Below are 11,837 nucleotides of genomic sequence, written 5' to 3' on the forward strand. Positions count from 1 at the left end.
AAAATTTTGATATATCCATAGTGTAAATTTAATATAAATTTTTGAGATTATTTGAAAACTTTAAATACTTAAAAATTTAGAATTCAGGGCTATATACTACTTTTTGGTATGATAGACATTTTAGAAGTTCTTGTAAATAGACCTTGAGCTCCAACTTTGTGGTTCTCGCAGAAGAGCCTGGCTACTCATCTGCTTTTAATTAAGGTACATATTTTTCTTCGAGGAAGTTTCTGCTCTTCAGCAGCGCATGCTGCTATGAATGAAGAGGTACAACTGCTTAACAGGGCATCCTCACCCAGCATTTCACATGTCACAGCCAGATTCCCCCAGTCTGTGAACAGAAAAATATGTGGCTAAGACACACAGAATATTGATGCAAATCTCTCTCAAAGAAAATTTACCTGGTATTTCACTCAACTCTTCCTTTATTCCTTCATTCAGGAGATGTTTATTGATGTCTACTATGTGTCCATTATCTGCTCAGAGCTGCAAACATTAGTCTGAAGAGTAAGAAGAGAAAGGCAAAAAGGCAGGAGGAGGAGAATAAGAATAAGGACGAAATGGTAGCAAATAATTATTGAACGTTTATTATATGTCAAGTACTATGCTGAGTAATTATCTACTATCTACTAGGTGCATTATTTCCTTGAACCCTCTAAACTCCTCCAACTAAATATTACTACCTATTTCTACTTTTCACATTAAAAAAACTGAGGTTCACACGGAGTAAATTACCTCAGGTATAATGGCTAGTAAGTGACTGATCTTGTTTTAGAATCCCAGACTCTAATTCAAGAGGCAACCGCTTATTATGGTAAAGAGCATGGTCCCTGGAAACAACTGCCAGGGTTCAAATTCTGCATCTGCTTCTTATTGGCTGTGTAACCTTGGGAAAGATGACCTGCCTCTGACCTAGACTCTAATGGAGTTGTTGTAAGATTAGATTCATTAGTGTATGTAAAGCACTCAGAATAACACTTGGCTTACAGTATGTACTACAAAGTGTTTTTATTATTTCAAAGCTCTTACTCATAACTATCACTTTCCTGTGTTTATCAGAGAATCAAGATACATGGATAAACCATTATAATGCAGTGTGCTAAGGGCTTAGATAGGAGAAATGTAGGCACTAATGTAAAGTGCTGGTAGTCTGGAATCTACACTAGGAGCTTCAGGGAATGTTTCCTAGAGTAAGTGGCATCTTAGTGTAAAACCTGAAGAAGGAAGAGCAAGCTAACTGAGGGTTCAGGTAGTTGGGACCTGTGCTCAAAGACTAATTATTTTAGAGAAACTCAAGATAACATACGCATGACTATTTACTTCCCCATAACTATTTATATCCCCATGACTGTCTATATCCTTATGATTACTCTCTAACAACCAATTTGTACTTCCTTATCCCTTTACCCTTTTCACCCCATTTATTCCCCTAACCCCCCTCCCATATGGCAACTCTCAAAATGTTCTCTGTATCTATGAGTCTGTTTCTGTTCTGCTAATTCATTTATCTTGTTTTTTTATATTTCAATTGTTAATAAATATTTGTTGCCATTTTCTTGTTCATATTTTTTATTCTTTTTCCTTCTTTTTAAAGAAGATCCTTTAACATTTCATGTAATACTGGTTTGGTGGTAATGATCTCCTTTAGCTTTATTTATCTGGGAAACTCTTTATCTCTCCTTCAATTCTAAATGATAGCTTTGCTGGATAGAGTAATCTTGGTTGTAGGTCCTTGGTTTTCATCACTTTAATTATCTCTTGCCAATTCATTCTAGTCTGCAAAATTTCTTTTGCAAAATCAGCTGACAGTCTTATGGTAGCAACCTTGTAGGTAACTAGCTGCTTTTCACTTACTGCTTTTAAGAATCTCTCTTTGTCTTTAACCTTTTGCATTTTAATTACAATGTGTCTTGGTGTAGGCCTCTTTGGGTTCATCTTGTTTGAAATCTTTGTGGTTCCTGGACTTGTATATCTATTTCCTTCAGCAAGTTAGGAAGATTTTCTGTCATTATTTTTTCAAATAGGTTTTCAATTTCTTGCCCTCTCTTCTCTTTCCAGCTATCCCATGATGCAAATGTTGGTATGCTTGAAGTTGTCCCAAAGGCTTCTTACACTATCCTCATGTTTTGGTTTTCCTTTTGCTGTTCTGATTGGGTGGGGGTTTTTTTTGGGGGGGGGAGGGGTCCTTATATTCCAAATCACTGATTTGATTCTTGGCTTCATCTACTCTACTGTTGATTCTTCATAAATTATTCATCATTTCAGTACATTTCTGACTGGTTTGCTTTTATGTTAATTGAGTTTCTCGCTAAGTTTATTGAGCATCCTTATAACAAGTGTTTTGAACTCTGTATCTAGTAGATTGCCTGTCTTCATTTTGTTTAGTTCTTTTTCTGGGGTTTTGTTTTGCTCTTTCATTTGAAGCGTGTTTCTTTGTCTTCTTATTTTGGCAGCCTCCCTGTGTTTGTTTCTATATATAAGGTAGAGTCGCCATATGTCTCAGACTTGGAAGAATGGCCTAATGTAGTAGGTATTCTGCAGCATCCAGGAGCACAGCCTCCCCAATCACCTGAACTGGTCCCCAATCACCCAAACTGGGCATTCTAGGTGTGCCCACTATGGGTGTGCTCCCCCTGTGTGGGCTGTGTACACCCTCCTTTTGTAGTTGAGCCATGATTGCTATTGGCACATCAGTGGGAGAGATTTGCCACCAGACTGATAAGCTGCAACTAACTGGCTGTGACCACTGACCACCAGCCTCCAACTGCCATGGAGGATCAGCTGTGCAGGAGCCCACTCCACAGAGCAGGACTTAATTCAGCAGGGCCCTGGTGTCTGCTGAGTCAGCCTCTGTTTTCTAAAGATTTTATTTATTTATTTTTAGAGAGAGGGGAAGGGAAGGAGAAAGAGAGGGAGAGAAACATCAGTGTGTGTTTGCCTCTCACAAGCCCCCTACCAGGGCCCTGACCCACAACTCAGGCATATACCATGACTGGGAGTTGAACATGTGACCCTTTGGTTTTCAGGCTGGCACTCAATCCACTGAGCCACACCAGCCAGAGCTGAGTCAGCTTCTTGAGTGTGTTGTAGAGGTGGTAGTGTGGTGATACTTTGATATGGTCTGAAGCTGTCCACTGAGTGTGCTGGCTCTGAGGCGTCTCGGGAGGTGCAGGCCAAGGTCAGCCACCACTTATGTTTTGCCTGGAGCCATCTAGCATGAGCTATAGAATGGTCTGCAGATGGCTGCTATTTGTGATGGGCTTGGAGGTGCCCATGTGAGGCTGAGCTGTGAACCAGGTCAGCTGCTGCTAATGCCAGGGCTTGGACTACTTTAGGAGAGGTACAGGGCATGCTGAGGCCAGATGCTGCTTGTTTGAGAGATTTTAGTAAAATTGGAAGCATAAGCCAAGACAGGCCATTTGTATGGAAAAAGCTGCTGGAAGCAGCTTGGGTGAGCCTGAAATTTGGGTGGAGTGGGGTTTCAGGGAAAGTGCAGAACAGGGCAAACAACGAGACAGGTTGATGGAGTCTCATATAAAGCTCTGCCTGCTAGCTCTGTGAGGGGAGTGTTCGTTAAAGGAACAATGGTTTCTGCCAGCAGCACTTCTGTTTGGGAGAAAGCTGTCCCCCAGCTCTTTCTATATTGCCAGACAATTCAGTTCCTCCTTGCATGTCTCTGGTTCCTTTCAAGCTGCTGCCCCACAGTTGGAGCATAGAGGGACTGAATCTGAGTAACTCCATGCACAGGCCCTTTAAGAGGAATTGCCTGAGATTCCAGAATCCCTCCATCTCCCTCAGCCGTAGTCCCTGCTGGTTTTCACAGCCAGAAGTTATGGGGACTTCTCTTCTTGACACTCCAATCCTGGAGTTAGGGGGGTGGTGTGGGGCTGAGACCCCTCGCTCTCTTGGGGGACCTCTGCAGCTGAAATATTCCTTCCAAATTTTATCTGCCATACGTGGGTGTAGGACCAGCATATTCTGTGTGTCCACCTTTCCTACCAGTCTTGATGTGACCTCCTCTGTAATTCCCTAGTTGTAGGACTTACATTCAGCCAGATTTCAAGAGGTTCTGAATGACGGTTGTTCTGTAGTAGTTCAGTTGTAATTTTCATGTGGTTTTGGAAGGAGGTGAGTACCACATTTATCCACACTGCCATCTTGCCCAGAAGTTTCTGACTTTTGAGGCAGAAAATAGCACACTTGACAAATACAGTGTAAATTGTTTATAAATATATGCTAAATATTAAATCTGGAATTAGCATTTCAGACATCAAGAATTTTAAAAATATTTTTAAAAAATTTTTATTGATTATGCTATTAGAGTTTTCCCAATTTTTTCCTTTATATCCCCCCTCTGCCCTGCCCCCAATCCTCCAGCATTCTTCCCCGCTTAGTTCACACCCATGGGTTGTGCATATAAGTTCTTTGAGTCCTCTGTTTCCCACACCATTTTTATCTCTCCTTGTCTACCTTATGCCTACTAAGCATGCTTCTTCTTCCCTGTACCTTTCCCTCCCAATTCTTCCCTTTCCCCTCCCCACTGAAATCCCTCCATGTGATATCCATTTCTCTGATTCTGTTCCTGTTCTGGTTGTTGGCTTAGTTTCTGTTTTCATTGTTTTTCTTTTCTTTTAGGTTCATTTGCTGATAGTTATGAGTTTGTTGTCATTTTACTTTTCATAGTTTTGATCTTCTTTTTCTTAGAGAAGTCCTTTTAACATTTTGTATAATGAAGGCTTGGTCATCACCAAGGATGAACTCCTTTAACTTGAACTTATCTGGGAAGCACTTTATTTGCCCTTCCATTCTAAATGAAAGCTTTGCTGGATAGAGTATTCTTGGATGTAGGTCCTTGCCTTTTGTGACTTGGAATACTTCTTTCCAGCCCCTTCTTGCCTGCAAGGTTTCTTTTGAGAATCAGCTGATAGCCTTATGGGCACTCCTTTGTAGCTAACTCTTTCCTTCCCTCTTGCTGCTTTTAAGATTCTCTCCTTATCTTTAATCTTGGGTAACTTGATGATGTGCCTTGGTGTATTCCTCCTTGGGTCCAACTTCTTTGGGACTTTCTGGGCTTCCTGGAAGCCTATTTCCTTCACCCAATTGGGGAAGTTTCCCTTCATTATTTATTTAAATAAGTTTTCAATTTCTTGGTCTTCCTCTTTTCTTTCTGGCACCCCTATAATTCAGATATTGGAATGTTTTCAGTTGTCCCAGAAGCTTGTAAGAGTCTGTTCACTTTTTCAAATTCTTGGTTCTTCATTTTGATCTAGATGGATGTTTATTTTTTCCTTTTGTTCCAAATCATTGCTTTGAGTCCTGGTTTCCTTCCTGTCACTGTTGGTTCCCTGAACATTCTGCTTTATTGCACTTTGGGTATCCTTCATTTGTTTTTTCATTTTTCAACCAAGCTTAATCAGATCTGTGAGCATTTTGATTATCAGGGCTTTAAATTCTCCATCAGATAGGTTGGTGATCACCTTCTTGCTTAGCTCTCTTTCGGAGGCTTTACTCTGCTCTTTCCTTTGGGCCGTATTTCTTTCTTTGTCTTGGCACAGCTGATAGGTTGTAAGGGGGAAGGGCCTTAGGTATTCACTTGAGCAGGGCAACCCTTTTTGCTGTGTTGCCTGTGAAGAAGGGGCCAGAGACGGAACAGTGCAGCTCACCTTCTCATCTCTAGAACACTTTTCAACAGACTCTTGTATTCTCGTGTGAGACTGAAATTTTCTCCTATCAAGGCAACCCTGGCCATAGCCCACAGCCATTTCTGTGTCCCCTAAAGTCAACCCCTCCCACCACAGTCTGCGGCCTACCGAGCTCCAGACAGTAGCCAGCCCTGCCCCCAAGGTCTGTACAGCGGTTTTTCTGAGTCAGCCCATGTAGTCCACCACCTTACCAGCCTGGTTGTTCTGGTTGATTTTGTCTTTAATTCCTTTGTTATCTGAGTCCCATGAAGTTTGATTTTTTGGTGCTTTTAGTTGTTTATTGATTTCAGATTGGTCGTTATTTTCCTTTTGTTTGTGTGAGGAAGTGAAGGGTCTCTTCCTACACCTCCATCTTGCCTGGAAATAAAACTACTTTTGATAACTTTTTATTAGTATTAAACACTTAATACCCATACTGTGTATGCAGACTACATAGAAATGTCAAATTTCTCACTCTTTTTCTGTTGCTTAGTAGTCGTTTTTTGTCCCTTTTGTTTCTGCTCTCCACTGGTATTCCCTCGTGACAGTATTCATATTAAGTTAAAGTGACTGCATTACATCTTTGTCATCTCATGTGGCCAACAGCCTCTCTGGTGCCCCATTGGGGAGAAAAGACAGCTTAAGTAATGGAAAGCAAGAGGAAAAAGATATATTCAGGAAAACATATCACAGCCTTGTTTCTCTCCAGCACATTGCAATGTGTGTTAAGACTTAATCAGCATGCCTGACGGCTCTACACTCATCATTTCCTTCCTTTCTATAAAAATGCCTCAATATTAAAAAAGAGTATTATCCTCCCAAACAAAATCAATAACATAATAAAATTAAAATATAATATGATTTCAATCAAGGCTATTAAGAGCTACAGCCTGATAATAGATGTAAAACTCCAGGCATGTGAAACCCATATTTCCTCTGCCCTCACATTGTATCAGGAGAGGGCATATGGTGCCTAATCACTCAACCCAGGATTAGGCAATCCACACAAAGGCAAAGGGAGAAAGATATTGCTTTTGTTAGCCCTGGTCATAAATTCCTAACTGTTCTAAGAAGAAAAACACAGTATCTCCCTCCCTGCAACAGAAGCAAAGCAAATGCTAAACATTTCCATTACAAAATTTCAACTACACAAAGTGAATATTTAGATTAAATTCCACTTTTTTCTGTATAGAAAGATTTGTGCTCTTATAAAAATTCCTCAAGGAAAGAGTATGCTTGTGGCTGCTGCCTAATTTCCTGTAAATTTTATTTTAGCAGCTCACATATGCTCCTGTTTTGTTATTTGTATCAAGGCAGCAAGGCAAGAGGTGTACAATATCATATTCAAGGGGACACTCCTGCTACCTGTGAGGCCTTTTAAGTGTGATGATGGTCAAAACAAGTTTTTTCATCTCTACTTTCTATGGTTACAAAGAAGGAAAGGCTTCTTTGCAAAGTCCAGACAGAGTTTGTTTCTTTTTCACAACCTTTCTATCCTTTGCTCATTAGAACACAGACTCATCAGAATCACCTTTCCTTTAATGGAACCTAATGGTTCACCTGCAAAATCACAGTATAATTTTTAAGCTATATTGAAAAGCTGATTACATCCTACTTGACTGATATTTTTTTCCATTAGAACACTTAGGAACATCTCACAATATAAACTTGAAAATGCTCCAGACCCAAATTTATCACTGTTTTAGCCATATTCTTACTTGTAAGGCACTCTGTACTGAAATTGTGTTCTTGCTATTCCCATGCTATTAATTCATATAAGTACAGGCAATGAGGATAAAACCAGTATAACTGAAGAGGGTAGGTAATTGCATGATCTTTCCCTGCTCTGAATACCATTAGAGTCACTGTCTGTGTACTTGGTGAATAGCAGGTCACAACCAACACTCGAAACCATTGACAAGGTCCTCAGGTGGCCCAATCCAAGAAGCACAAGTGAAAAGTGTGTTTGGGGGGGTAATAAAAAATATCATTAAAATATCCATTATTGTATTTTGCAGCCCCTACGCTGCCTTTAAAGAGTGTACAGAGCCTGCTCTGGCCAGGTGGCTCAGTTGGTTGCAGGTTCACCAAAAATGTTGCAGGTTCAATTCCTGGTCAGAGCACATACCTAGGTTTTGGGTTTAATCCTCCAATGGGGCATATATGGGCCTCTCTCCCTCCCCCTCCCCACCACTTCTTTTCTCTCTAAAAGCAATGAAAACATGTCCTTGGGTGAGGGAAAAAAATGATACACTGATCCTATATGAAATGAGCCCAGACGTCATTTTTCTGATTATAATACCTGCTTTATAGCTTTGCTATTTTTCTTTTGGGTTAACATAATGTTAATTGTCACTACTTTGTACCATTTTCAGTTTGACTTTTAAGAGTCTTTCTGAATTTGAAGTTCTTAATCTGTTGGAGACTTTTAAGAGAAGGGCTAGTGTACTGAGGATTTGTGACTTCTATTTTGATGCTCAGGAGACTTTTTTGCTCTGTTCTTAATTTTCGGTGGTCATCTGGATAGTTGAGGTTTTCAGATAAATGAGGGATTTTCTGTAACCAAGCTAGTGTTTGAAATGGAAACTTTGTGCCTCAGAGTAAGCAATTCTCAATGTGAAAATATGTTTCCTATTAAAATAATCTGGCTGTCTATATCTTAGACATACCAAGGCTAAAATTAATTGTAACTCTTCTTTGACCAAAGTCAAATGTTTTTGCTATGAAAACATCTCTCAAAAATAGCTTTCTTTTCACTTGATGCCAAGTGATTATTACCTTATTTCTAAAATCTTTTACAGATCTCACGTTAAAAGAATATGGCTAAGGCAATGTACAGCTCTTTAGTTTTCAACACATGTGAACTTGATTTTAGCAAAAAAAAAACAAAGCATATATTTCAAGCAAATGAGCAAAACATTGATGTATATGAACAAAAGAACACTTAAATTATCATGGTTATTCAATCAGTTTGTGATTATGGCAAAACATTTCCAGTATAATGCATTTGTTGAACACATGCTTGGTGGTCTTCCAAAATAGTTTCATAGGAAAAAAAAGAGGGCAAGAACTCAAAGTACTTTTTCATGAGTTTCTGCTAAGGCTACAACATGAAAATAATATAGTTGTAGAAATATCAAGTAATAATTAGCTATTTTATTTTCATTTCACACTTTATATTTAATGCAAATTTTTAAAAAAATCAAAATCTACTGTAAAGTATTCCTAGGCAAACTCAAGTACAGGCACATCTCTGAGACATTGTACAGAGTCCTTGTCAAAGGTGATTCTTTCACTAAATCTCTTACTTTCTAGCCAATTTGGTATCATTGAACAAAATAAAGACCTAAATCAATTAGCCAGGGTAATTCTTTTCTGAAATAAAGGTAAATTTACTTTTTTGTGATTTTAATTATAATACATGTTTATGGAGAAAAGGCAAGCAATATAGTTAGTCTTCTATGGATTAAAATTTTGATAAAATCCATCTCACAAGATAATCAAGTGTTTTGAAACTTGAAGAAAGCATCAGAGTTAGGAATCTTAACTGAACATTTAGAACATCTTTCTAAGCATCTCCTTATACACATACATGCATGTATAGAAGCACATAAATAATTTCAAATGAAAAATTGTATGTATTATTTCATAATCTGCTTTTAAATCAAGCTGTCATAGAGATATTTCCCTGTCTATGACTATAGCCATAGGTCATCTGTCAAAGTTACACAATATTCTCCTATACAATAGAGAATAATTTATTTAACTAATTCTGTATTAATGGATTTCAAGATAACTTCCAGGATTTATAATTTAAAAGAACAAATACTGTGCTGAACAACTTACAAGTCTGACTACTTGTCTAATGTGAAATGTTCATAAAATTCCTTTTGTGTGTTGGAAAGCCATGGACATACTCAAGCAATGAATTTTTCTTTCCCTGAGAAGTGGGATTGGCATTGTCCATTGTCTACTGTCATAAGCAAGGATTGGAATGATCTGTGTTGCCCTTTCTAAAGTAGAAAATATACCTTTACTATAAGAAACACAGCATATAATGTTTAAAATTTCCCTCTGAAAAGTCCTTTTTTGTCTGGATGGATATAGTATTCCTTTTGTGTGTGGTATTAAAATGATCTTGGAAAGAAGAAAAATATGCATTTCATCCTATAGCTCAGCTAGATAATGTCAGCTTTGTGCTTCTGTGTCCTAAGAAAGGACAGTCTTTTTAAGGAATTAATGTTTGAACCAGTAATGTTATTGTCAGATAAATCTTAACTCTCAGGAAGAAAGGGATTTTTTCTGGGTCTTCTTATTAATAAAAATAAATCAAATATGTGGATTGTTTGCTTTTACTTGCTTTAAAAATAAAGAGTCAACAAAAATGTGAAGAAACATTTCTAAGATCATTGAGTGGTTTTAAAGACTAGAATGAAGGCTTTATGCTACAGAAGTAAGTAGACACAATTATACTGATTTGTTTTAAGAAGCTCCAAAGGGGAAAGAAAGACATTACTCTGAGACTGATGTAGAGAAGCCAAGAGCCATTTAGAGCTTCCAGAAGACTGGGACAAAATCAATAGGAAAAAGGGGTCTTTGTTTATAATGGAATTTGAAATTCAGGAGTAAAGGTTAGTAAGTCTCTACTGCTCCCTGAAGAATTGCTCAGTGCATGAGCGAGTGAGGTTTGGGAGGCAGAGAAGGACAGAGGCAGGAAGGAGGTATAATAAATCTCAGACAGTTTCAATGAAAGAGGAAGTCATGAGTAATTCCTTCAAGCAACCAGACTTTATCATGGGAGACATTCATGAATATTACATAAGGATTTTTCAAGTTTTTCTTCCTTCCTTCAGGTTAGCTGAGTGTTGCCTAATGCTTAGTGAAGAGCCTTGGCCTTCAATTTACTGTAGCACTCTCTTATTAGATTAGTGACAAACACAGAGTGTACTTTTTGAGCTGATTCCTTAATGGTCAGATTAAGAGGGTTCCCTAAAATTCACCCAGACCTTCCATTTTGGAAATGGCCAGTTAGATTATTTAGATCGAGCTTCCTGAAGAAAACAATGAGAATGGGAGAAATAAAGCAGTGTTAGATTGGGAAGGTACACAGGATAGCTTCTGGGGGTCTGGCAATGTGCTTTTTCTTGATCTAAGGTTTCCCAGGTAATTATCACATCTCCTGATGAATTTGGGTAGTGGTTAGTTGTTTTTGCATTGTTCTGTACGTAACTGATATGTCATCATAGAAAAAACATAATTACCTAATTCAGCCCTCAACCTTCAGGCAGGGAGATGTTGCCCAATCAGTACACATGCTCATTCTCCATGAATACCAGTATTGTCTCCCTTCAGAGTCCAGTCAGCACCCTCAAATCCCACTTCCTAGTGGCTTTAGTAATATTATATATCACACTGAAAGCTGCAGAACCCAAATAAAATATTAAAAATATTTCCATGAAAATTTTTGTCTAGAGTTTTAAAGTTAGGAGGTGACCAATTAGAATCATTTGTAATAGGAATAGTCTCCAGTTTTTCTATTATAACCATTTTGTTTTATCAAAGAATTCCTACTCCTCTTATATAACTGCTTCAAAGGAAGTTCTACTTTCTGAAAATACCTTACAAATCAAAAAGTAGTGGCATAGTTTTTAGTAATTGCAATAAAAATTCTGATACTTTGCATTTAGCCAAAAGATATTTGGAGTAGAAACTCTTAGCTACATTATGGAAAATCATTGTCACCATAAGAATAGTTTCATCTACCACAGCTAAGCAAATCAACCTTTACTGTATACAGACATCATGCTAATTATTTACACACATTATCTCATTTAATACTCACACAAATCCTGTGAGAGGTAGTATAACTTATCAGTTACATTTTTTTAGACTAGAAAACAGAACCATAATATTTGAGCATCTTTCTCAGTATAAGACAGCCACTAAGTAGGAGAGCTGGGATCCAAATTTACATCTATCCAACCTCAAAAGCATAATATAATCACTGTTTATGTCCTACACTAGTCATAAGCAAACTAATATTGAATTAGAAATTGCATCATATCCTTAATAAAGATTTTTGGGCTTTTTCCCCAAAAGATATAATTAAAAGTAACATAAAAAATTGAAGTCTGAATAATCATTTTTCTTCTCTAT

This window comes from Phyllostomus discolor, chromosome 9, assembly GCF_004126475.2.
Source record: "Phyllostomus discolor isolate MPI-MPIP mPhyDis1 chromosome 9, mPhyDis1.pri.v3, whole genome shotgun sequence".
NCBI classification, from domain to species: Eukaryota; Metazoa; Chordata; class Mammalia; order Chiroptera; family Phyllostomidae; genus Phyllostomus; species Phyllostomus discolor.